At 50.9% G+C, this 26,063-nt stretch overlaps 1 protein-coding gene and 1 pseudogene across 13 annotated transcripts in view; both read left to right on the top strand.

Annotated features, from left to right (window-relative positions):
* Nucleotides 1–26,063, top strand: part of Pitpnm2 (phosphatidylinositol transfer protein membrane associated 2) — a 136,784-nt gene that overhangs the window by 30,847 nt on the left and 79,874 nt on the right. For 10 of the 13 annotated variants that reach the window (XM_021257582.2, XM_021257583.2, XM_087198644.1 and 7 more), the window contains exon 2: nt 7,001–7,102. The gene's annotated coding sequence lies outside the window, so the exon portion shown is untranslated. Of the gene's footprint in view, nt 1–7,000; nt 7,103–23,245; nt 23,407–26,063 lie in introns of all 13 variants that reach the window. The other 3 variants (XM_087198639.1, XM_021257584.2, XM_087198638.1) reach the window with 1 other exon arrangement.
* Nucleotides 1,134–1,236, top strand: LOC147822034 (U2 spliceosomal RNA; annotated as a pseudogene).

The following is a 26,063-nucleotide window of genomic DNA, read 5'->3' as shown; positions in this document are numbered from 1 at the left end:
GAAGAAATTAGACAGTTTTAAAATTAAATGCCAATACAACATACTGGAACTTAAGGGATGCAGTGAAGGCAGTTCTACGAGGGAAATTTATAGCAGTAAATTCTCATATCAGAAAAACAGTGAACTCAAATAAACAACCTAATGTTGAACCTCAAGCCTCTAGAAAAAGAAGAGCAAGACAGGCCCAAAGCTCATACGAGGGAGGAAATTATAAAGATCAGAGCAGAAAGTAATACAGTGGAGACTAAGAAATCAATACAAAAAATCAGTGAATCAAAGAGTTTGGTTCTTTGAAAGATTAAATAAAATTGACAAACCCTTAGCCAGCCTTATCAAAAAAAGAAAAGAAGGGCCAGGGATTTAGCTCAGTGGTTTCGCTGCCTGCTGGGCAAGTGCAAGGACCCAAGTTCGATCCCCGGTACCAAAAAAAAAAGGAAAGAAAAGACTCAAGTTGGGCCGAGGGTTTAGCTCAGTGGTTCTGCCACCTGCCAACAAGCGTAAGGACCCAAGTTTGATCCCCGGTACCAAAAAGAAAAAAAGAAAAGACTCAAGTCCATGCAATTAGTAATGAAAAGGGTGAAACCACAACAGATCCTGCAGAAATCTAGAAGATCACCAGTACTTACTTTGAGAACTTATATTCTAATAATATAAAAAACACAGAAGAAATGGACAGGTTCCTGGATACATATAAATAATGAAAACCTAATCAATAAGATATAAAAATTCTAAATAAACCAATATCAGTCAGTGAAATTGAAGATGTAATTAAAAACCTGCCAACAAAGAAAAGCCCAGGCCCTGAAGGATTCACTGCTGAATTCTATGAGAAATTTAGAGAAGACCTAATGCCACTACTTCTCAAACTCTTTAATGAAATTGAAATGGAAGCAGTACTCTCAAGTTCATTCCTGGAAGCAAGCATTACCCAGATACCGAAACCAGAGAAGGATCCAAACAAACAAAAAAAAGAGAACTACAGGCCAATCTCCCTAATGAACAGATGCAAAAACCCTCAGTAAGATACTGGCAAATAATGCAGCAAATCATCAAGATTATACACCATGACCAAGTAGGATTTATCCCAGGGATGCAGGGGTGGTTCAACATATGCAAATCAATAAATGTAACACATTGCTTCTTGGCCTTGTGGCTAAGATCAAGTGTAGTATCTGTTCTTATCAGTTTAATAAATGTAACACACCGTATTAACATAGCAAAGGACAAAAACCATATGATCCTCTCAATAGATGCAGAAAAATCCTTTGACAAAGTCCAACATCCACTTATGATGAAAACCCTACAGATAATTGGAATAGATGGTCTTCATCTCAATCTGATAAAAGCGATCTATTACAAACCAATAGCCAACATCGTACTAAATGGACAAAAAGTGAAAGCTTTCATTCTAAAATCAGGAACAAGACAAGGTTGTCCACTGTCACTACTCTTATTTAATATACTTCTGGAAACATTAGCCAAAGTAATTAGACAAGAGAAATAAAAGGAATAAGGATAGGAAAGGAAGATGTTAAATTATCATTATTTGCAGATGACATGATACTCTATATAGAAGACCCCCAAAACTCCACTAAAAGTCTTCTAGATTTAATAACCAAATTCAGTAGTGTAGCTAGATACAAAGTCAGCACTCAAAACTCAATAGCATTCCAGTACACAAATTACAAACTCTCTGAGAGAGAAATTAGAGAAACAACACCTTTCACAATGGCACCCCCCCAAAAAAAAACTAGTGATCAATCTAATGAAGGAAGTAAAAGACCTTTACATTGAAAGCTATGTACTCTGAAAACAAACAAACGAAAAAACCCAAAAAAACCCCCTATGTACTCTGAAAAAGGAGATCGAAGAGGATATAAGAAAATAGAAAGGTATCCCTTTTGCTTGGGTAGGAAGAACCAATATAGTAAAAATGGCTATCCTTCAAAATTGTTATACAGATTTAATACAATCCTGATCAAAATACCAATAGCACATCTCGCAGAATTAGAGAAAACAATCCTAAAATTTATTTGGAACCAGAGGAGACTTAGCATAGCAAAAGCAATTCTGTGCAACAAAGGCAAAGCAGGGGGCATCACAATCCCTGACTTGAAATTATACTACAAAGCTGCTGTGATAAAAACAGCATGGTACTGGCAAAGAAAATACACCCGAGGATCAACAGAACAGATTAGAAGATGCAGAAACAACTCCAGACATACCCAGCCACCTCATCTTTGACAAAGGAGCCAAACACCTTCACTGCAAGAAAGACAGCCTCTTTAATAAATGGTGCTGGAAAAACCGGCTTTCTACATGCCAGAGGTTAAAACTAGACCCAAATCGTTCATTATGTACTAAACTCAAATAAAAATGAATCAAAGATCTAAATATTCAAACAGAAACACTAAATCTGCTGGAAGATAGAATAGGTAGAACTCTTGAAGAAATTGATGTAAGCAAAGACTTTATGAACGAAACCCCTACCACACAGGAACTATCACCAAGAATCAACAACTGGGATCTCATCTTAATCAAAAACTTTTGCACAGCAAAAGAAACCACCCACAGAGTGAAAAGACAACTCACAGATTGGGAAAAAATTTTTGCTAGCTGTTCTTCAGACAAAGGACTACTATCTAGAATATACAAAGAACTAAAAAAAAAAAAAAAAAATCAGACCCCTAAATTTAAAGACCCAATGCCCGACTTGGGATTTAGCTCAGTGGTTCCGCTGCCTGCCTCGAAAGCACAAGTTCCCCAGTTTGATCCCCGGAACCAAAAGAAAAGATAAAGACCCAATGCCAAAACAGGGATCTGGAATGAATAGACAATTCTCCGATGAAGAAGTTGAAACAGCAAATAAATCTATGAAAAAGTGTTCAGTATCACTGATCATTTGAGAGATGCAAATTAAAACAGTGAGAGTCCATCTCACTCCAGAAAGAATGACTATTACAAGAAATCAACCAATAACAAACACTGGAGGTGCTGTGGGAAAAAAGGAACCCTTCTCCACTCTTGGTGGGAGTGGAGACGTGCAACCACTGTGGATATCAGTGTGGAGATTCCTCAAACAACTAAAACTAGAGGTTTCATTTGACCCAGCTATTTCTCTTCTTGGTATCTTCCCAAAAGAATTAAAGACATCATACCTAAATTAAAAAAAAAAAAGACATCATACCATAGTGATATACGCACACACATGTTTATAGTGGCACAATTTGTAATAACTAAATCTTGGAAACAACCCAAATGCCCATCAACCAATCAATGGATAAAGATTTTTTTATACAATGGAGTACTACTCTGCCATAAAGAAGGATAAATGTTATGGCTTGTGTTTAGATGTCCCCCCAAAGCCCCATGTGGTCTTAGGGCTTTTTAAGGTCCCTTGTTGCTTTTGCTGTCTTCCATGACCATGAACTGTTGCCCCTCGGCAATGTGGCTCCCTTCCTTGGAGCCAGCCGATTATGGACTGAAACTTCTACAAACTGAGCTAAATAAGCCTTTTCCCCTTTTAACTTTGGGTAGTGGGTATGTTTGTCTCAGCAATGAGAAAAGTAATAAGCTTGAGACATTTCTAGCTAAATGGCTGCACCTTGAGACCACACTCTTAAGTGAAATAAATCGGATACACATGCTTAAATGCTGCATTGTTTCTTCAGTGTGAGGAACCAAAAGTGTAAATAAGGACCAAAATGTATAATAGATACTGGGAAATGGGAAGAAAATGTTCAAATGAGAAGCGGAACAAGGGAAGGGAGAGGGGAAAAGGAAGGGACAAGGAAAAAATAGAGAATAGAAGGAAAAAGATGGAAACAAAGCTTTTGTAAATAAGGAGGGGAAGAGGGGTTGAAGGGAGGGGAGGGGAATGGGAACAAAAGAAGCAGGATATATCACATACAGGTTCAAATTCCCTATGATGAATGTTATCATTATGTATATCTAAAACGTACTAATGAAAAAAGGAGTGGGGGCCGGGGATTTAGCACAGTGGTTCCCGGGGATTTAGCACAGTGGTTCCATCACCTGCCTCACAAGCACAAGGTCCTGAGTTCGATCTCCAGTACCGAAAAAAAGGAGTGGGGTATTGCTACAGGCTGCAGCATAGATGAACTCTGTAAACATGTTAAGTGAAAGACACGAAAGGCCACACAGTATATGATTTCTTTGATATGAGTTACTCAGAATAGACAGATCCATAGAGACAAAAAGCAGATTGCTGGTTGCCAGGGGTGGGAGTAGGGAATGGGAGGTAACTGCTTGTGGCTGCAGTTTCATTTAGGGAGGGTGAAAACATCCAGACTTAGTGACAGTGGTTGCACAACTTTACAAGTAGGCTAATAACTGCTGAACTGTGCACTTTAAAAGGGTAAACTTTATCATGTAAGTTTTATCTCAATTTTTAAAAATCAGAGGCTAGGCATGGTGGCACATGCCTGTAATCCCAGCACTTGGGAGGCTGAGACAGGAGGACTAAGAGTTTGAGGCCAGCCTTGGCTACAAAGTGAGTTCAAGGCCAGTGTGAGCTATGTAGCAAGACCCTGTCTCAACAAACAAAAACAAAACAAAACAATTCAGAAATCCTGACTCCCTGTGGAATCCAAGGCCCTGGCCTGCTGCCAGAACCCTGGGCTTCGTGCTTTGGACCCATGCCATGTGCATAGCCCCTCCGCCCACTCTCCGGCCACCTGCCTCAGTCTCCATGTTGCCAGAGGACAGGGATGGCAGTATTGCACCTCAGTCTCCCTACCCACTTGTTTGGAACTTGCGCTTCCAGCCAGGGCCAGCTTGAGACATGTGGGCATCTGGGTAAGCTCGCAGGTTGGCGTCCCGTCAAACTGATATTCTTTAAGTGTTTGTTTGACATTTATTTAGTGGGGATGAGGGGAGACTGATATTCTATTAATAGAAATCATATAGAGAAACAGATTCACTTACTAATTCACTTGCACCGACTCAAACAGCATCTGGGATCTGAAAATTTTTCAGGAAAGCAATTCTGACTTCTGCTTTCTTGTGTCTAAGGCTGTTCTTGTTTTGTTTTACATTTTTCTCTCCCATTCAACTCCACATCATCCAAAAGGCACACTGAAGATTTACATTTAAAATGTAAAGCAGTGACAGCTTTGCTTTTTGTTTCTGGGACCAGCAAGATCAGATTATTCTGTTTTAGACTCCTGCCCATAGGACCATGACTACACATATGTAGAACATGCATGCAGCAGATCTCACCAAGGATCGTGTTTCAATGTTACTTCTCATTTCCCCTTCAAGGAGTGGACTGGTTTGCATTCCACCATTTACATGAGGGGCCACGGGAGAAAACCTGTCTTAACTGGCAGCGTATTTGCAGTTCATTCCAATGATGTTTGGGTCCGTTTCTCATGAGGTCCGTTCAGAAGTGGCTCCCTGCTGTGTTTACTCCTTACCTGGCCCTCCATTCACTCACTGGACTTGAGATAACGCCCCTCTTTTCCTCCTCTGTGCTGTGGATCTAATTGTGCTGGGCAAGTCACGTTGACCTCCTCACCCACAGAGAGGCATCATGTGGAGTGGAGGGCACTTGTCTGCTAAATCCAGATGGCCAAGGAGTGGGATGTTACCATGGCAAACCCTCAGCCTCTCCATAGGCTTCCTTGCCTTGAAAACAGGGACCTTAGAGTTATTAGGAGATGTGGCAGTGAAAGCTAAGAAACAAGATGGAGAGGGTCGCACAGAGGCTTGGCGAGCCGTGGCATTTGGTGGCTTGTAGAGGAGAAAGGCTTGTGGGCCCTGGGCTGGCAGTGGGAAACCAGGGACATTTGTCTCTTCGGGAGTCACACGTGTATGTTGGTGTGTACATGCAGCTGCCCAGAGGCAGGATGGCCAATGTCCCTGAGGGCTGCCTCCAAAAGTGGTGTGCCACTGCTCTCGCTGCAGCCTCCCTGGGAGTGTGGGAGGCAGTGGAGGCGGGGGTGGCCTATGAAGAACCACCGTTCCCTGCAGCCACACCTCCCACTGCTCTGCATTGCTGGTTCTCTTTGCACCTCCGATATTCCCTTCTCTCCCTTCTCTGGCTCTTGCTGTCTGTGCTGCTCTCTGACAGTTGGTCACTTTGTCACCTTGCTCGTCCATGAAATTTGTCTTGGATGTTGCTTTTACCTCTGTCCAGACTGCTCAGCTCTTGCAGGCACAGATTGGTATCTTGGAGCCCTGGTGCCTGGGCCTCAGTGGCAGGGCTGCCTGGACTTGGGTATCAGTCCCAGGAACAGCCCCGGTGGCCACAGCCTTCAAGGAGCTGCTGGGCTGCTACCTGGCTGCTGGGCATAGGTTGGGGATGAGAGGTCATCAGTGTGTCAGAGGAGCGAGAACTTGTGCTGAGCTGCAAAGTGGGCCAGGTGTCTCAGGACCCTGAGGGATCCATGGGCTGGGAAGCTTCACAGTGCTTGTGAATATTGTGTTATCAGTGAGACTGTTGGAACCAGGACTCCCTGGATATCCATTTCTCCATCTTTTTCATTGTGTTTCATGTACTCAACTCTGGCCTCAGGGCCTTTGGCAGTGGTGGACATCTGGGTCCGCAGTGGCCAGCTGCAGAGCTTGTTGGGACCGCTGGCAGTCATCTGCATCTTCCACCCAGTACTCTCCCCGCTGCTTTGTCCAGTGTTCCAGCCCCACCCAGCCCCGCAGTCCAAAATCCTCCTATTCCAACTGTGTGTTCAGGGGGTTAGTTCCGGCCTCTTGCAGTTTTCCTAAGCATAGATGGGGCTTAGTGCATCATCATTCACCAGTTCTGAGTTAGGCACATGCTCCTGAATGCACCCTGAACTGGGCCCCTCAGTAAACTGGAAACCCCTAGTTTAGACTCTCCCATTGAACTCTCTTGTCCTACTGGGACTGTTGGTCTCTGTTGTTCAGGGTGAGGCCTGGCTTTGCCAGCTTCCCCATCAACTGGCATGGAAAGAGGGAGTTCGGGGCTCTCATCATCTCTCCTGTCGGCTTCTCCCTGCAGGATGCTCGCACGTGTGTCCTAGTCCCCAACAGCCTTCTGTGGGCCTACTGATCCATCTCTCTTCCTGTGCCAGGGACACTGACGGAACTGCTCAGACCAAAGGTAAGGCCTGACCACAGATGCAGTGACTTTGGCCTTTCGGTGCTGGGGCCCTGAGTGCTGCCCTGGTCTTTTTTTTTTTTAATGAAAATAAATAGTGTTTTATTAACTACCACACTGTTATAATACACTTTAAATGTACAATAAGGTAGCCTTTAAATTTGAGGTGGTCTTAAAGATAAAACTGAACAGAATTCCAAATTTTTGAAATAGGTGAACTGCTGCAGTTATAGGTATACATTTAAGAAAACTGGGGACAAGGGGATTTAGCGCAATGGTTTAGCTGCCTGCTGTGCAAGCGCAAGGACCCAAGTTCGATCCCCAGTACCAAAAAACAACAACAACAACAAAAAATAAGTCTCAAAGAAATTGAGGGTTATATCTGTTCATCATTTTGGGCTCGGGATTTAGCTCAGTGGTTCCGCTGCCTGCCTTGCAGGCACAAGGTCCCAAGTTTGATCCCTGGTACCAAAAAGAAAAAAGAAAACTGTATAGCTCTTACAAGTGCCCTGGTCTTTGAAGTTTGAGGGTACAGAGGCTTCTTTTCCTGTTTCCTTCTTCTTGTAAAAATCTGATTAGCTGATTAATGTTGGGTAGATTGTGTTTATTGATTTTGCTCCTTGCAGTATTGACTTATCGTCAGTTGATCAGGAAGGATTGATGTTCTGCCTCTGGCAGCTTCAGATGCCAACTCGATACAACCCCTCAAGCCAGTCCTTGAGGCCTTAGTGGCTGCTATTTTCCCACTTATAGTGTACCCAGGGTGGCTCTTTGCTGTTTGCACTCGAGGATCAGCCTGGGACCCCTACCCCCAGGACACAGGACAGGGCAGGGAGGAGTTTTGCCTCCAAGATGCTAGCTCCTTTCAGGCTGGGAAGCTTGGCCTCCAGCTACCCTCTGGCCTTGGTGATGGGCAGAGGCTGGGCTGCTCCCTCGCCCACAGGCCACGGTCAGTAGCCCAGAAAAATGCTTGTGTGCATTTTCACAGGCACCATCCTTCTGGGCATGCTTCCTCCCACAATGAGAAACTGAGGCCAGTGCATTGACCATAGCGTCAGGACTAGATATCAAATGGCCCAGTGCTTTGCACCCTGCCACCACCCGCCTCAGTTGAGAACAGAGCTCTGTACCTCCCAGCTTCTTGTCCATTCCATTTCACATTCCTGGGTCTCACCCTGTCCTTTTCCTCATGCCAAGACCTTTGGTTGTAGAATAAGAGGCAAAGTGATTTTCCTTTTCCTTTCTGGAACTCTCATGCTCCCTGGTCTGGGTGCTCTTTAGCTCCTGTGAATTGTGGGGGTGTGGAGGCTGGATATTCCATCTAAGAAAGGTGAGGAAGCTGGAAGAGGAAGGCAGTTTTGTGTCCCTAGCCTCTGTGCTGCAAGAGCTGTGGCCTTTCAATGCACCAGCCCTGCAGAGTCCCACAGTCGCCCTGCACCATGATGATTAGGGTCCTATTTTTCACAAGGCAGCCAAAGCCAAGCCTCGGAGACGGAAGATGTCAGGCTGCCGGTCACACAGCTGGTCAGCAGTGGGATCGGGATTGGACCCCAAGGCTAGAAGCACAAGGCCTGTTCACCAAATTCCCACCCTGGTTTGCTCTCTGTGCCCCCTGTCCACAGGGCCCAGCACTTGGGGCCTCTTGGCCTGCATGGGGCTCAGTGAGCATGCCCCCTTGCTTCTGTGTTTCTAGTTTGGCACCGTGGGTTGTTTCTTCTCTAATTGCTCATTCTCCTCACTTGCCGTGAAGAGGCCTCCAGGTGCTAAGGAGAGAGTGCTATGTTGTTTTTTGTTTTGTTTTAATTCACTTCCCAAGGTGTCTCTGCTGCCAAGAGTGGGTGTGGGGCGGGTAGCATAGTAACCCTCAGCCCAACTGGAGGCTTCTCTGCTAGTCACTCGTGTTCTCTGGGGTCAGAGCCCCATGGTTGTGCCTGTGCTGGCAGAGACCTCACCCCAACTCCACGAAGGGGCCTGGGGTGAGCATCTCTATCCTGCACTGGCAGCCTGAGTGCTAACATTGCCTCTCAGTGCCCTGTGAGACTTGGCTTCCTGTTTCCTTTCTTACAGGAAGAAGGTCCTTTTCCTGCTCAGCAGCTGCATTCCAGAGATCAGTGGGTTTGCAGAGATGATACCCTTGCAGCCCACTTCATGTGAAGGTCCTTGCTGGGACCCAAAATGTCCTCAGGGAATTCTCTCTATTTATGGATATTTAGTCTGCACCCGGGACTGTTCCAGGGACCAGGCCTACAGCTGTGAGCAATACAGACAGAAGTCCCCGACGGTGGGGAGTTGGTGCCCTGGTGCGCCCGAGCTTTGCTTGTGCAGTTCCCTCACTGAAGCTCCTATTCTGGCCCACGCTTCAGGCTCCCATCCCCCTTCCAAGCCGACTTCAAACACCAGCTTTTCTCAAAAGCTCCTTGAAAGCCCCTAGCCCACCTCAGCCTGCTCTTCCTCCTATGGGCTGGCACAGCATACTGCTGTACCTTTGATGGAGTTCATGGTACCCTATGGCCTGAAATATTGGGGGATCTGTGTCTGCCTTAGCTTGGGGACCCTCTGATGGGGAGACCTGCCTCTGTGTACCCCCATTAGGTCCCCCAGATCTAGGACTAGAGAGCTCCATCCACCTACCTGAGGTCCTCCCACAGTACCTGCTTGTCCCCTAACCCTGCCCAGACCCTGGACACAGTGAGTGGGCAGGATCACGCCCTGCAGGCCTCAGAGCATCCCTGGGAGTTTGTAGCTGGGATGGGCAGAAGGGAGAGTGGCTGGGTGGAGAGAGGCAGCTCTCCAGGGTGGCTGAGGACTTGAGTTCCTCCCCTGTCCTCTCCTCCACAGGGGCTGAGTCAGGAAAGCACCCAAGGGGCCGAGTTTATTTTTAGAGACAGTCCCGCTCCAGAGGCACACAGAGCCTTCCTTCCTGAAGGTGGGGTAGGGGTGGGGGGCAGCTGGGGCTGTGCTCAACACAGCCTGGCTGCTTTCTGCATCTGCTGGACCCAGGGACAGGGGATCCTTCAGAGAGAGGGGTCTCACTGGGGAGACCACTGGCCCTCAGTGCCCTCTCAAGGTTGAAGACAGTTGCCATCTCAGTGTCCTTGGGGCAGGGCAAGCAGGGAGGGTCTCAGGCCGTGGTTTCCTTCCGGAGCACTTCTTGCCATTGTCTCTAAGATGATGAGCCTCTGGCAAGGTCTCCTGAGGAGGAGGAGCTCCAAACACAACAGCAAGGGACATGGTAGAGCTGTGCACCGCCTCATGCCAGCCTCCAGGCCTTCCACAACCCTGGGGAGAACTCGAACCCAGGTGCTGCTTCACTTGTTCCAGCCAAGCCTCCCATCCCTCTTCCCAGGCAGTCTCTGCCCCACATGGGAGCCTTAGAGTTAGACTGTCATAAGAATCATGTTAGAACTCTGCTGTTGGCCCCTAGCAGGGGACCAAGGGCAGAAGTGGGCTCCCTGGCATCATGCCATAGAGCACAGATGCTGCCTGAAGTCCCTGAGGTCTGTGAGCATGTCCTGAGCTCTTTGCGGTCCCCTGTGCTGGTGAAAGTTGGGAGCGGGCCTGAAGCCGGGCCAGCTCTGTCATCTTGCACCTCTGCTGACTTCTGTCTTCGTGTCGTGGTTGGATGCCCTTCTTTGATCCACACTCAGCATGGCTCGGGCTGCAGGAGATTGCAGTGAACCCCTTTTCAGTCTACCTCCTTATCCCACTCCCCAGATCTTCCTTTGCTGTTTGCTTAGGAGGAGCTCATCTAGAATGTTCTTTATTTTCAACCAGGTGCCAGAGCTACATTTCCTTGGCTTGTGTTTCTGGCTGCTGCTGGGGGTCACCTGTTGAAGGGTACCCAAGTGAGCCATGTGTTTGGAGAGATGGGCATAGGAGTGCTTGGTGAGCTGTGAGGCTGGCACAGCTGCCCTAGCTTGGGGACAGGGACCTCTCTGGTGCTCAGCTGCAGGTCCCCATGCAGGAAGCCCTTTCCCACCACTTTGCTTCCCCACTCCATCTCTGCCTTGCTTGGCTCTGGTGAAGAGCCCTGTGTTTCCTTTCTTTCCTGTGCTTCCCCCCAGTCTGTATCTATGGCCCCAGCTTCCTGGGCTAGGAGGCACCCTCCAGCCTCCACTTAGGAACCCGCTCTTCACACCTCACAGTCTCTGGGCAGTCAGCAGGGGCTTCCCTGTGTGTATTCCCTGTGTTGCTTCCTTGCTTTTTTCTTCACACACTTCCTACGATGTGAAACCCATCTCAAACAATCACTTTCATTCCTGGAGACAGGGTCCAGAGCTGGAAATCCTCAGAGATACTGTTAAGAGGACACAGCCAAGCTGGAGAATTCTACAGCTCTGGAGTGTTCGTTTCAGCACCATGAGCAACCCTAGAGCGTCAAAGCCTGTGATCAAGTGTTACAAAATCCTGGCCCTCTTGGGCTCTGTATTCTAGTGGGGGCAACCGAATAATAAACAAATAGGTAGTAAAATCCAGAAGGATGTCCAGTGATGATCAGCTAAACAAGCAGGGAAGAGGAGGCCTCCCAAGACAGGGCCTCTACGCAAAGGCCTGAAAGCGGTGAGGGAGGGAGCCCGGAAGTCCTTGTGGGGAACATGTGAGTAGAGGGTCCAGTCTATGCAAAGACCCTGAGCCCAGGGCTGTTCTGGCTATTCAAGAAATTGGGGTGAGGGGAAGACATACAGTCAGCCAAGATGTGTGTGTGTTTCGGGGGCACATAAAGCCCCGGTTTGAGGCACATCCAGAGGGGAACTGGTCAAGGTCGTGATCACCCATCTAAGGTCAGGCACAGTGTGCACCCCCACCAAATACCAGAGTGAGCATAAGCCAGAGCCCATGCCTACCAAGGTGATCCTTTAAATCCACTACTTAGTCTCTTGTAACAAGGGGGCCCCAGAAGGGTGGCAGCAATTTATTTATTTTACAGTACTGAGCCATGCACATGCTAGGCAAATGCTCTACCACTGAGCTACATCCCCACCCAACTTTTTGTTGTTTTTGTTGTTGTTGTTGTTGTTGTTTTGGTGCCAGGGATTGAACTTGGGACCTTGCACTTGCGAGGCAGGCAATGGAACCACTGAGTTAAATCCCCTGCCCTTTGTTGTTTTTCTGTTTTTGTTTTGTTTTTTTGGTACCAGGGATCGAACTCGACCTTGTGCTTGCAAGGCATGCACAATGCGTCTGAGCTAAATCCCTGGCCCTGTTGTTGTTTTTGAGACAAGATTTTGCTAAGTTACCTAGGCTGGCCCTGAACATGTGACCCTCCTGACTCAGCCTCCCCAGTAATGGTCCATCCTTCTTGCTGAGAGGCCCCCTTGCATTTCACCAGTGTAACTTCTTGTATGATTCTTTGGAAGGAGAATGTGGGCTGGTCTCTATTTTTCGCTTGCAAGGCTACTCTAACGATAGGTTTTATGGTGTCCCAGGACCACCAGAATACAAGAGGAGGCCTGCGCAGTTCCCAGCTTGGCTGGGAAAGATCTGAGTGTCATCTTTAGACTCCTCGGCACCATGGCTTTCTGGGGAAGGTGGAGAAAGATTTTGCTTTTGTTCTCTTGAGAAAAGTTGAATCTGTAGGCCAAAGGGGGAACAAAAATCCAGTTTGATTTTTCTTTCGGCCATTTAACTCAATCTGTCCCCATCACACTAAATGTACTGTTGAGGAATGACAGCCTGGAAATTCCTGCCACTAACTGATTCACTGGCCACCTCTGCAACTGCCTTTTGGTGTGATGGGTGCCCTGGTGATCACAGGTGATCATGGCACGTGGCTAAGGCCGAGGTGCTGGAGATGGAGCAAGCGGCTTCCTGTGTGTGTGGTGAAGGAACAGAAAGAAACTACTGACAAGCTCCTTGCCCTAAAGGAGCTCAGGCAGCATCTTCACCTCTGAGCACTCATCCCTTAGCCACGACATTCGTCCCCAAGTGCTCCAGCCCCCCACTTAGCCGCCGCCTCCTCTGGGCTGCAGCCTTCTAACAAGCGCTGCCCTGGGGTTCCCAGCTTCCTGCAGTGATTCTCAGGTGTAGACCTGTGTTCTGGGACACCTGAGGTTAGGGGCTGTGCCCAAGTTGAGCTCCACACTGTGCTGGGTTTTAGGACTCACCTCTCTCCTCATGACTCCCATTTCCCTAAGACAAGGGCATTTGCTGGCTTTCCCCTTGGAGCAGCAGGGTCTCCGACGGGGGAGTGGCCTTACTGGGGCGCTCACTAAACTACTAGATGTTTATCACCCTCTGTGAGCCTGAGCTCTACTACATGTGGAAGTCAAGAGGAAGCAGGGCTGTGTTTTGAGGGGCTCAGGAAGGAGAATCAACCCTCCACTTTCCCTGGAGATCACCCCTCCTCCCCCTTCCCCTCGGCCCCTTCCCAGCGCCTCTCTCCAGTTTCCATTTAGAGGGGAGAAGGCCTTGGGACATGTGTCGCATTCACTCCCTGATCTTTTACTGTGGATAGCTTCATGGAAACAGGGTGCATTAGTGAGAATGAGCTGGGTAGGGGTGCACAGTGGTGTCTCAGCTGGGGACCTTCTCTTGCATCTCAGACTGGCCCAGGGTGAGCCCATCCCATGTGCTACTCAGGGACACTTCTGAGGAACTGTATTTCTCTGAAACATTAAGGGATCTTCCAAGTGTGGCCTCAATTTGAAAAGACAGTGACCAAAGGGAAGACAGCAGATGAGGGTGCCTGGACAGAGCCTTGGTGTGGTGTGGGACATTTAGTAGGTGCTCAACAAAGAAATATTCCTTTGTGTAGTGTAATGGTTGATGCAGAGTCTAGAGCCAGGGTGCTGAGGATAGCTTGGTCTGGTCCCCTTGCCTCTCTGTGCCTTGGGCTTCCATCTGTGAAATGGGGATCATGTCAGGACTTACTGCACATCATCAGGGGATTGAATGAACTGTAGTCTGGGCCAGGCAAGGTCTCAGCTGCTTTGATTGTCCCCAGCCGTGGGTACCAGGTGCACCCATGAGTAATGTTTTCAGCAGAGGCTGCCTGTTGGGTGCTGCCTTCAGTACTGCTTCCTGCTCCTCATTGCCCCAGGGAGAGGCCTCTGGCTGATGGAGCCCCGCACACCTGTGGATCTCTCCCACCTGGGGTGCTGCCTGGAGTGGCAGTGACTCAGGAACATGAGAGGCTGGAGGTGGACCTGGAATAGCTCTGGAAAGGCAGGCATCCAAACCAGGCACACGCAAGCACTGAACACCAGGTATCCATGCACATCAGTAGTTGGGTCATTCAGAAGTCACAGTACTGGCACTACGGGGGCAAAGCCCAGCCTACAGCAGTGTGCACTGGCCTACTGTGCCCAGGCTCCCTCCCCATGAGTGTCCCCTTGAATTAGCTGACGTCCTGGCCAGGACCCCACCCAACACAGGCCCATCTATACGAAAGTCTGTCCAGAAGTCCCAGTGCTGTAGTGTGGTCCAGGACCTCTGGGCTTTGCCAGGCCCAGGGAGCAGAGGCCTCCCAGCCTGGGAGCACTGGGTGTCCTCCAAGGGATACAGGGAGGCAGATCTAGAGAGCACCCCACTCTGCCTTTCACCCTCACCATCCAAGGGAGACCTGGAATGCGGCTCTATCTTCACCATTTTGTTTTTAAAAATGATAGCTCTGGATGAGCATGCAGGATGGAGTTAGTTCACGGCTCATCTGGCAGATGTTTACTGTGCCAGGCAGTGGTGTCCAGTGAAGGAGAACATGCCCTCTGACGAGGGGACAGGTGCAGATCGGCTCTGTCAGTGTGTGACTAGAGGGAGGCCCGGAATGCAGCCGGAGTATCGAGAGGGCAGCAGCTGACTGCCTGATGGGGAAGATTTCTTAGAAGACAGAGTGCATCAACTGGGCTTTGAAGGATGCAGAAACATTTACCAGGAGAGAAGGAAAAGACGGGGAACAGCACAAACCAAGGCCTTTAGTATTCAGCATGCTTGGTGTGTTTGGGGAGTATCAAAAAGTTCCAGGGGCCGGAGATTTAGCTCAGTGGTGCCACTGCCTGCCTCCCAAGCACAGGGTCCTGAGTTTGATCCCCAGTACCAAAAAAAAAATAAGTCCCAGAGTGCTTAAGTGCAGAGTCAGAGGGCGAGGGACAGAAGCTGGGGACAGGGCTGTGCAGCAAGCTTGGATTTCAGGAGCAGAGATGTTGAATCCATGGGATTTAGGGGACCCACTTATTACCGTTATGAATTCTGTGGCATCTGTGTACTTACTCGCAGCAGGGAGGAGCCCCTCCTTCTCCATTTGCTTGCCCTCCATGGGGTGTCCCGACATCCTCTGCCCAGCCTTCCTGGATCTGTTGTCCCTGGTGCTGTCCCACTTACTGTACTGCTCCCTCCTCACTGTGAGCCCAGCCCTGTTCCGGGCCTCTGCAGAACCCAGAGGCCAGTTGCCCTGAAGCACCTCCCCAAGCCCATGGACCAGCACTTCCCACCCCCACCCAGGATGGGAAGAACCACATTTGTGGGGGGACCTCAGAGCACAGGTGCTCTCCTGGGAGCTCCCTGTGTAGGATTCCATCCGGTCCCGGCCTCAATTTTGCACACGAGAAAGGATATTGAGCGCCTTCTTCACCTCGCTGTTGGGAGTTGAGCTATGGTTTGAACACGGTTTGTCCTGAGTCTACAGGTGGAGTTCTTCAGCTGCTCCTTCCCTGTTCGAGGTCCTCAGTGTGACCGTCAGCTGGACATTGCAAGTGGACACTGAAGGAGTGGAGGTGTGGAGGTTCCCAATATCCCAGCACCCCCAGCTTCTTCCCTGGCAGCTGGGTTGCCACTCCATCTTTCTCCCTAAGGGATGGGAAATAGGAAATAGGCCCGTGGCAAGTCCAGGTATGAGGGGCAAGGCCTCTCATGTGGCCCCCTGAAAGCCCAATGTCACAGATGACCTGCTTTCCTAGAGTCTCTGCCTGCTGCCCCTGATTCTCCTTCCCGGAGCTGGACGGTCTGCTCTGATTAGCACACTGATGTCAGGAAACCATGTCACCTTTGGTCTCCCCTCAGCCTGGTAGCTGTGTTGTATTATTTTGGACGTGTCCCCTGCCTCACTACAGAGGGCTGAGGCCAACGGGGAAAGAGGGATTATTGTTGTTCCCATCTGGCTGGAGCCACCTCCCTGGCCCTGTCCAGCTGTTTCCCATTCCCCACTGCTAAGCGGCAGATGTCGGGGCTAGGTCAGCCTGGGAGCTGGGGACCTGCTTGTCAGCTTCACGTGAATGTCTTCAAGGCTATTTCTGGCCCTGCCATTATCCCAACAGCTTCAAGCAATAAATATAGACATGGATTGAAAAGCCCCAGTGGCAGGCAGGCAGGCAGCGCTGAGGAGCGTGTGGACGGGGGCTTGGCTATAAATAAGCCTGCTGGAACACCTCCCCACCATGCCACCGCTGCAGGGCTGGCGTGCGCGTGTGTTCCGGGAGGCTCTGCCCCGCTGACTCCCTGCCAGCTCATGCTTGGGTCTTGGGGTCGAGGGGAGAGGCGAGGGAGGAAAGGAGGCAGGGTCAGTCCTCGGGGGGCATTGGGCAGCAGCAGAATGGCCTGCTGGAGGTCTTTCTCCTTAGCACTTCGTAATCATTTAGGGAAGGGGAATGGCATGGTGGCCCAGCTGGAGTCCTGGGACAACCATGTTGCAGGGAAAGTATGGAAACAGTGGCCTGTCTAGCATCCTCCAGTCCCCCTAGCTCCTCTGGCCTCACTGGGTTGGGTAGACAGGGGCTGCAGGTCTCTCTGGTGGCATTTAGAGACCTCGTGCTGGTGTCTGTCTTTTTCTGGCCTCTGCCCTGCCTGGATCCAGCCTCTTGACAAGAGCACAGCTTTGTTTATCTTCTGGTCCTGGGTCCTACAGACAGGCTCCAGGGTGCCCTTGTTTAGGCTGTTGTTTAGGCTAGAGTGGCAGGGGCATGGGCTCCAGATATCCCCTGGCCTGCAGCCCGCTCCTTCCCCACCCCCTGCCCCTTCCTTAGCCTGCTCCTCTTCCTTTCTTCCTTGACATCCTTTGGCTTTCCCTCCTGGTGCTTGCCTCCTCCCATCTTCCCTCCGCCTGCACCTTGCTGGAAGCAGATACTTGTGCCCCAGAGACGCTTCTTATGGCAAAAGATAGAAGTCGGTAAGGTGGCAAGGGTCCCAGGAACTCACCACAAAGGAAAGACTGTTGCTTTGCAGTCACCGATCAAGGGAAGCGGTGTCCTGTGAGGCCAGTCCCCTTCTGCAATTAACAAGGGCTGAGAGCGGGAGGATTTGAGCCAGGCCCGGATCTGGGGAGGAGCGGTGTGGATGAATATGTGACCCTCCATGGAGAGAGGGCTGTCCTAGTGTGGCAGCACTGCTGGCCCCTCAGAGGAGGGCTCTGTGCCCCTCCCCGGTACTTTAGGGCTTCAGAGGACAAAGGGAACTGCAGGGCCACTTGGCCTTGTGAACAGACAGCACATGTACAGACCCTCAGTGATCTCTGGGCTCACACCCTTGGAGATGAACTGAGGCTGGCTCCCAGTCTCAAGGAGCCCACGGGCCTCTGGGGGGCAGAGCCACAGGCAGTGGTGGTGCCCGTGGTAGTGCCAGGCCCTGTGGGAGTGGGAGGGCGTCTTCGGGGCCCCAGGAATGCCAGGTTCACTGACACAGGAAAGTTTGGATGTAAGCCAGGGAGGGTAAGGGCCTGGGGGCAGTGGAGGCAGCACAGGCTACTTCTGTGACACCCAGGCTGGGGGCCGTGCTGAGGAGACTGAGCGGAGGGAAGGGCCAGGGGCATCTGGTGTGTGGGGTGAGGAGTCCAGATGTCGCTTGGAACATGTGTGTATGGACATTAGAAGTTTGTCTTCATGAGGGGGACAGGTTGGAGATGGGGGTTGGGAGGGGAGGCAGGCTGGCGACAGCACCACAATGTCTTGCTTCGTTAAGTACCTAGGGGTTTCACTTTCTATGGAGCCTGTAAAGCTAGGATGTGCAGACGGATGCAAGCCTGAAAGATGATTATTTCTAAAGAGCACAGAGCTGTCAGTTCTGATTTGCTTGGCTTTCCTTGTCACTGGAGGGTTGACTTTGTCCAGCAAACTTGGCCCCTGCCAGTAACTGGGTCTGGAGCAGAGATAATAGAATCCCCTGGGACGGGCCTGTGGCTCCCTCACCAACTACCCCGATGCAGCACCGAACAGCTCAGCAGGGTGCTGAGAGGGCTCTCCGGCCTCGCCTGCCCCATGCCTGTGCTGTGCCTGGAGCTCTGGCATCCAGAGCAAAGTGAGGAAGACAAAGTGTGGTGTGAGAGACACATCAACATGTCTGCTCACAGGAGCCAGGGAACCCAGAAGTTAGTCAGGCTGCATAAATATTTTCATGTGTGTAGTTCTGCGGGTGTGGACTGATAAATAGAGTGAGGAAAGGAGGGACCGGGTGGCTGCCATCTCTCCCTGGGGACGAGCGGTGTTTGTGAAGAACTCAGCCAGAGAAGTTGCAGGGCCGCTTTTCAGATGTTGAAGCTGGAGCAGAGGCTTCTACTGGCTGCTCAGACCTGGGCCTCCTTTCTCAAATGCAGAAATTGGTGGCTGGAACTGGGGAGGGGACACAGGTCCAGAGGGCACACATGGAACTCAACAGAACCTGGCCTCTTTTTTTTCAGTAGTGGAGATTGAACCTAGGGCCTTTGCACTAAGCTTTGTTTAGAGACAGGTCTAAGCCACTAAATTGCCCAGGCTGGGCTCAAACTTGTGATCCTCCTGCATCAGCCTCCCACAGTTCTGGGCTCACTATGCCTAATGGCTTTGAACCAGAGACAGTGCCATACTTCCTTAGACCATCTCAGCCATCTCTACTGTGAAAGTCTGTCCTGTACCTGGGGGAGTTGTTCTCTTCCTACCCCGAGCAGAGAGATGGGAAGCTGATGGCAGTGCCTGGCCCCAGAGTCTTCCTGTACCAGCTCCATCCTGCCCTGTCCCCTGCCCAGCTGATGGACACACAGACCATGCTGGAACTTATTGCCCAGTCTCATGGGGGCCCTGGCTCCTGCACTCAGCTATTTCCCCTTGTATCTCAGGCTGAGCAGGGCAGGTGTCTGTGCCTGGTTCATGTGGCTTGGGAAACCCACCAATCTTGGAGCTGGGACCCCGAGTCTTAGACTCCTAGGGAATTGAGCTCCACGGCCTTGGGGAATTTGGCACTGTCCCTCTGAGTCACACTGCAAAATGGGAATACTAAGGTGTTGGCCTCATCAAGTTGCTATAGATTAGATGAAATATACTGTCAGCAGATACCCATGGCCCAATTGCCCTTTATATTTTTATTTTTATTTTTCATTTTGTGATACTGGGAAATAAACCCAGGACCTTCACAATGAGCTACATCCCCGGCCCTTTTAAAAATTTTTTATTCTGAGACAGGGTCTTGCTATGTTGCTAAATTGCTTAGACTAGGCTTGAACAAGCAATGGTCCTGCCTCAGCCTCCCAGCATGCTGAGATTACAGGCGTGTCCCATTGTCCCAAGCTTCAGCTGCCCTTTGAAGGAGATGGTAGCATGAAAGGGAAACCAAGGCTCAGAAAGGCTATGACTATAAGGTCCACAGAGCTGGTACCTCCCTGGTCCTGCCCCTTGCCTGTTTGGGCTCTGTTGTCTTCCCCTGGGGTGTGTTGCAAGCCACCAGGGACAACGGGAAGGAGTCTCTGGCAGTGGCCAGAGTCCAGCTGGACAACCGGACAAGCCACCCAGGGCTCAGGCTCCCCTCTGTCCAGGTGGCTGAGCACATGGCCCAGGCCAGTGTTTGCAAGCGCTGCGTGGGTTGCTGGACTTCTTCATCTGGCACATTCAGCTCTCTGAAGGCGGGGCCTGTGCTAGGGCCAGAGGGTTGGAGGAAACTTTGGAGAACCTTCCATTTCTTCCTCTTGTCCTTCCTTTGGCCTGTAGACCCCCAGCCTGGACTTAGGGGCGGCCTTGCATCCCTCTGGGATAGAGGGAGGAGGAGCCTGTCTCACCAAGTGCTTGCTGGGGATGGGACGGCTTTAGATGAGTGTGTGGTCCCCTCCCCACAAGCTCCCATCCCATGCCTCTCCCACCCTGGGCCTGTCTGCAGGCCACCTTTGAGAGGCTGCCTGCTGGACTCCATGCTGTCTCTGTCTGAGTTCCCTTCAGGAGAGTGTGGTCCAGCATTTGATGCATCTGTGCAGATGGAGGGTGGTGATCTATGGTGCTGTGGAGGGAGAAGAATTCCTCCAATTGCCAGCTTCCCAGGTTCTTGGCTCTCTGGCCGGAGCTGGAACAGCTGTTTGGATGCTGTCTGCTGAGGACTCGGCCAGCTTTCCTGAGCCTGAGCAGATGATAGAGACCTCAGCGTCCTCTGCTCAGCCAGATGTGCTGGATTTTAAGCCTGGGGGGGCAAGTGCAGGCCACGGGCATAGCCAGGCTCAACTGTAGGCCTGCCGGGTGAGGACATGGGGCCTTTCTGAGGCTGGCCCAGATTGCCTACTCTGGAAAGCCTGCACTGGCTTCCTGGGGCTCCAGGCCCCCTGAACACTTCAGCTCCACCCCCTTGACTGAACTCTTACTGAGCCGAGGCCTCCTTCTATGCTGTGGTCAGCCTAGCCAGTGGGGACAGAAGAAAGCACGAACTTCTGGGATGAGTCAGCTGGCTTGGCTGGCCAAGTTGGCAGCTCCATAGCAGAAGCTTGCAACCCACAATGTGGCAGAAGCCACTACTGTGTCCAGTGAGCCTAAGTGTTTGACCATGCTTTGTGTCTACCCAGCCGCGCTCAGGCCTCTCACGCAGGAGGCTGCTCAGGGCTGCCCCCAGGGGTCTCTTGCTCAGATCCCTGGTTTAGTCCCTGAGACAGCATTGATCTCAGGACTGCAGGTGGAAAAGCCTCTGCCCAGAGGGTTCTGACAGTGTTGGGCTTGGATGCCCTGGCTGGTAGGAAGCAGCTGGGACCCACAAGGAACAATAGCTGTGTTAGGCACGTTTCTGCGGGTGGGCAGGCGGTGGCTGTTTATTGTTGCTGTTGTCTTGCAGATAAGAAGCAGCCTCTCTCTGGCAGCCCCTTTCCTTCAAAGTGCAACTAGATGTCTGTGTTTGCTGCTTTTGGTCTCAAAATGGGTGGGAGGGTTCAAAGATGCAGAACAGCATTTTCTGCCTGGGCCATGGCCCGTCTGCCAGGATCTCTGGCTCCGTTGTGGTTCTGCAGGGCTGTGTTTTCCCCTCTTCTCTTTCCCCCGGGCTGGCCTGGAGTTGGTGCTTCAGCAATGAGGGTGTGAGCTGCAAATGAACGAGTCTGTGGAGGGGCTGGGGAGGGGCAGGAGGGGAGGGGACACAGGGCTGAGGGGACTGCACTGTAGAGCCTTCTTCAGGAAGTCACAGATGGTTGTTCCGGGCTGGCTTGTTTGTTTCCTGCATTTTAAGATAGGCTTTGTTGAGCTATAGTTCATATACCAAACAATCCATTCACTTAAAGCATTCAATTCAATATTTTGAATGTTCACAGTTGGGCAACCATCACTACAATTTCAAACATTTTCATCACCCCAGAAAGGAACCTATAGACATCCCTCTTTTCTCCCCAAACCCATAGGTGGAGACAGCCACTAGTCCACTATCTACCCTTATGGATTTGCCTATTCTGGAATTTCACTGAAATGGAACCCTGAAATATGTGACCTTTTATGTCCAGCATTTGTCATTAGCATGATGTCTTCAAGTTCATTCATGTTGTGGCATGGATCAGCATTTCATTCCTTTTTTATGGTGGAATCACATTCTCTCATAAGGCCAGACCACATTTGATGACAAGTGCCTTTTTAAAAGGGTGACTTTACATCTTAAACATATTTTTGAGTTGGCAAGAGGATGAGGGACAATGCGGTGGTGAATGTCAACAGCAGAAACTTAGCTTCCCGATGGAGTCCTGGGGTCGGGGGAAGGTTGGGCTGATGTCCTTACTTGAGCAGCCACTTGGGAGGGAGAGGGAGTGGAGGAGACCTCGAAGGAGAGTCTCCCGCAGGTTTCCTGGCAGCCCTGTTCTCTTTCGGAGACCTGGCAGGGGAGGAGAGGGCTGTGCCAAGGCACAGGTGGCTCTGCTGGATGCCTCCAAAAGCAGAGGCTGTGGGTCTGAGGCGGGAACCCTGGTGCCCTTTCTGTGCCTGGCCCGAGGGCAGAGCTGAGCCTGGAGGAGCTGTGCAGGTAGATGGAGAAACACCCGGGATTAGAGCCAGCCTGATTGATAACAGCCCGGACTAGGCCAGGACAGTTAAGTATTTGTTTGGTTTTGCTCTGATTGTCTTTTCAAATAATGACTCAGTCCTGTTTATGTTGCAGTGCAGCAGGGCTTTCTGGAGAGCAGAAGCCCTTTATAAAAGAACAGCCCCTCTGCTCTGCTGCACCAGAACCACAGCTGGTTCTTGGGCCCAGAGGCTGCAACCTTCCAGGTGGGGCCTGCCTTACCACCCAGCACACGAGGGCAGGGCACCTGGCTCCCAGGGGCCCTCAGGTTCCGAAACAGTGAGAGAGCACTGTGACTCTCCCCAGGACCAGTGCCTCCCCTCCGCATGGCCCTGCAGGGGTGGCCCCTGGCTTGAGTGGGCGGACAGTTCTAACTCTGATGATGCAGCTTCTTTGCCTGACAAGCAGCCCAAGAGGAGCCCTGTATTCTGTGTGGGAATTCAGCCTGGCCCCTGTGGACTCTGGAGGACAGTAGGGAGTTGCCTTCCCTGTGTGAATCCACCAGGGCCCCTAGTTTATCAAAATGGCACTGTCTCTTCAGAACACTGGCAAAACTGACCTCAGAGCTGGTTTTGTGTGGGACATTCTCTGCGTCCAAGCCTCGGGAGCTGGAGTTGGTCCTGAGGGTGGATGGTGAGGGGACTTCTGTCTCCATTCCCAACCCCAGCCTTCCCCACCCCTGCCCTGTGCAGGGCAGGAGGAACCAGCATTGAGAGCCCTGGAGCCCTAGATGGAGAGGTTAGTTAGGTTACAAACAGCGCCACTCCTTCTTCCTTGTCTGCAGTGGTAAGAACCAGGTGGGGCACACTGGTGAGACTCACTCAAGGTTTACTGCAGGACCAGGAGACCCTGGTGGCTGGTGGAACAGACACATTTTTCACCTGGGTCTTGCACCTTCAAGCTGCTGTAAATTGTGCTTCCCATGAGGTGGCATCTGCAGCCAGATTGCTTCTACACCCTGCACAGGTGGCTCTTGATGAAGTGGCTGGAGGACCAGGATCCTGCCGTGAAGTCAGGCACCTCAGCAGGAGGCAAGGGGGCAGACCAACAGAGGGGATGCTCCTTGCTGTTTCTGTAAGGCCACCATCAGCCAAGTGGACTGGCCCTGGCAGCGAGGACGTGACCGTGTGAGTGCCCCAACCCCATGCCACTTCTCCCAGCCTCCCGTCCGCTGGATGTCCTGCGTCTCCTCACCACCTCACTCACTACCAGTTGTTCCGTTTGCCAAGGAAGCTAGCAGGAGGCTCAGGCCAGTGGGGACCTGCAGGAGCCTCACTATCTGTGGGTTCACAGGCAAATGAAGATGTGAGCTTCTTGACGTGCTGGAGCAGCCACTGGTTTCTGCTGTGTTTGCCCATGTGGCCTGTTCAGGCTGTGTCTCTGCTGCCTTTCTCATCTCTAAGCAGTCCCAGGAAGTGGGTGCCAACGACCCACTTCAGCTTGCAGATGAGGAAGTGCCGACAGAGGCCATGACTGGACCAGATGTTGCAAGCCTGACCTTTGGCTCCTTTTGGAGGCCACGCTGCCCCTGGGTTGTCTAGAGCTAGCTGGGCAGGACTGGATGCTGGCTGGTCTTTAACTACATGTGCCCCTGGGATTGTTTCTCCTGGGGGAGCATCGAGCGAAGGTGAAATGCTGCTTCCGAGGGCTTCCCTGGGGTGTAAGGAGAAAGTCTAGGTCCCAGGTCAGGAATACCCTCTCCCTGAAGGCAGGGGTCCTCCTGGACAGCCCCATTCTCTTGCCCCATGGTCACGCCCTGTGCTATCCCCTCCCACACAGAATAGGGCTAACCTCTGTATCCCTAGGATTGTGAGAAATGACAGTGTGACTTTCAAGACAGCATGGTTTTTGCTGTCCTTTCTCTGGGAAGCCAGTTGCCATCTTGTGAGGACACTCAGGCTGCTCCCTGAAAAGGTCTGGAAAGGTGGTGAGGAACAGGGACACCCCTTTTGCAGAAAGCCTGCACTAATTTATCAGTCATATGAGTGAGCTCCTCAGAAGTGAGCTCACAGCCTCTTCCAAGCCTGCACTTAGGGAACTGAGGCAGGAGGATTGAAAGGTTCCAGCTCAGCTCAGCCAACTAAGCAATTTAGTGACACTCTGTCTCGAAGGAAGGAAGGAAGGAAAGAAAGGAGGGAGAGAGAGAGAGAGAGAGACAGACTGAGGATGTAGTTCAGTGTGAAGGTTCAATCCCCAATACTGGGATTGGGGGGCAACAACTGTTTTAGCCCCAGCTTCCTGATCCAAGAAGCATCATGAAGTAATAAACGTTTCTTGCCTCGAACCACCACGTTTTGGGGTGACTTGTTATGCAGCCATCACTAATGCATCCATATCTCTAGGAATGTCAAGCTCTTCTCCGCTGCACCGAGTCATTGCTCGTGGGGCAAAGCTTGCCGTCTTTCCGCCGCTGCACAGATGCCCAGGCTGGCTCTGACTCACACTTGCAGGTCTCCATGGACCTTTTATAGGTGACTGATTCTTCACTCCACATTCCCAAAGGCTCGCCTGCTTCCCTACTGCAGGGAGACATCATCAGCCTTTGGCCTGAGTGTGGGGCTGGTCAGGGCTGGATGCATGAGGGTGAGAAGGACTCAGTCTGTTCTGGTGCAGTGGACAGCGGGATTTCTCTGGCTCTGTCTGCATGAGTGGCCATGGTGAGGGGTGCAGCAGGGATGTTCGGGACCCTTTTTTGTCTGAAATGGAGGGAAAAGTCTTCTCTTCTGACTTCTGTCTCTTTCCTTGGCTCAGTCTCCTAGAACACCTGTGGCTCTGACTGCAGGGCTCCATCCCCCACAGCAGGAAGAAGGATCTCAGCAATTGAGCTGCATAAAGGGAAAGGAAACACCCTAGACCCTGAGACACTTTAGAGCCTCCTGTCAGCCTCACTGGTGAGGAGTTTTTTCTGCTGGTCATTGTCTCCTCGCTCACATGAGGAACATGAGCGAGGCAAACTCCACTGCCCTCAGGCTCTCCCAGGTCCCGGCTGCTGTCCCAGCAGCGCAGTCTGAGGAGGAACAGGCTTCGGACGGTGCAGCCTGGGTGCCTTGGTTTGCATGTCCTCAGCAGGGCACCGGAAAGCTACTCTTAAGTAAATGTGTGGCAATCTCTAGGCCTTTTTGTATGTGTTCCTCATTTCCTTAACCATTTTTTTGAATACCTGCTGCTTTCAGACAGTGGGGAATACCAAAATGAATTAGAGAAAGTTTCCACCTTTGGTTATTAATTAGCAGGGGAAATGGACATGTAAATGAGTGTGTTCAATCGTAGCTAAAGGTCAAAAAAAAAAAGTGAAAAATAAAATCCAAGTGTGATGGTGCATGTCTATAATCCCAGCGCTCTGGGAGGCCGAGGCAGGAAGATCACAAGTTTGAGTCCAGCCTGGACAACTTAGCTACTTACAGAGACCTGGTCTCAAAATAAAAAATGAATAAAAGGGCTAAAGATATAATTCAGTGCAGAAGCGCTGGTTTCAATCCCAAGCACCATTAAACAAACAAACAGTAGCTAAATACTCACTGTGTGCTGTAATGACTGCAGTAGAAGATAGGGTCTGGTGCAGATTGAGACTCTGAGGCAGGATGAAGCAGGCATTTCTAGAGGAGGCAGCATTAGCACAAAGGAAGGACAGCGTGGTCCCTGGGGGTTTCTGAGTTCTCACTGCCACGCTTCACGCCCACATTTGACTTTAGGACCAGCTCACATGACATCAGGATTCACGGTTCATAAACCTGTCCCTGTGCCCACTTCCCGTCCCACAGAGAGTGACCTTTCCCCTCGAAAG

This window comes from Heterocephalus glaber, unplaced genomic scaffold (assembly GCF_053883595.1).
Source record: "Heterocephalus glaber isolate CG9 unplaced genomic scaffold, H.glaber_assembly_v1.0 deba00001687, whole genome shotgun sequence".
In the NCBI taxonomy this organism is placed as follows: Eukaryota; Metazoa; Chordata; class Mammalia; order Rodentia; family Bathyergidae; genus Heterocephalus; species Heterocephalus glaber.
This window is presented reverse-complemented; position numbering and strand designations above follow the sequence as displayed.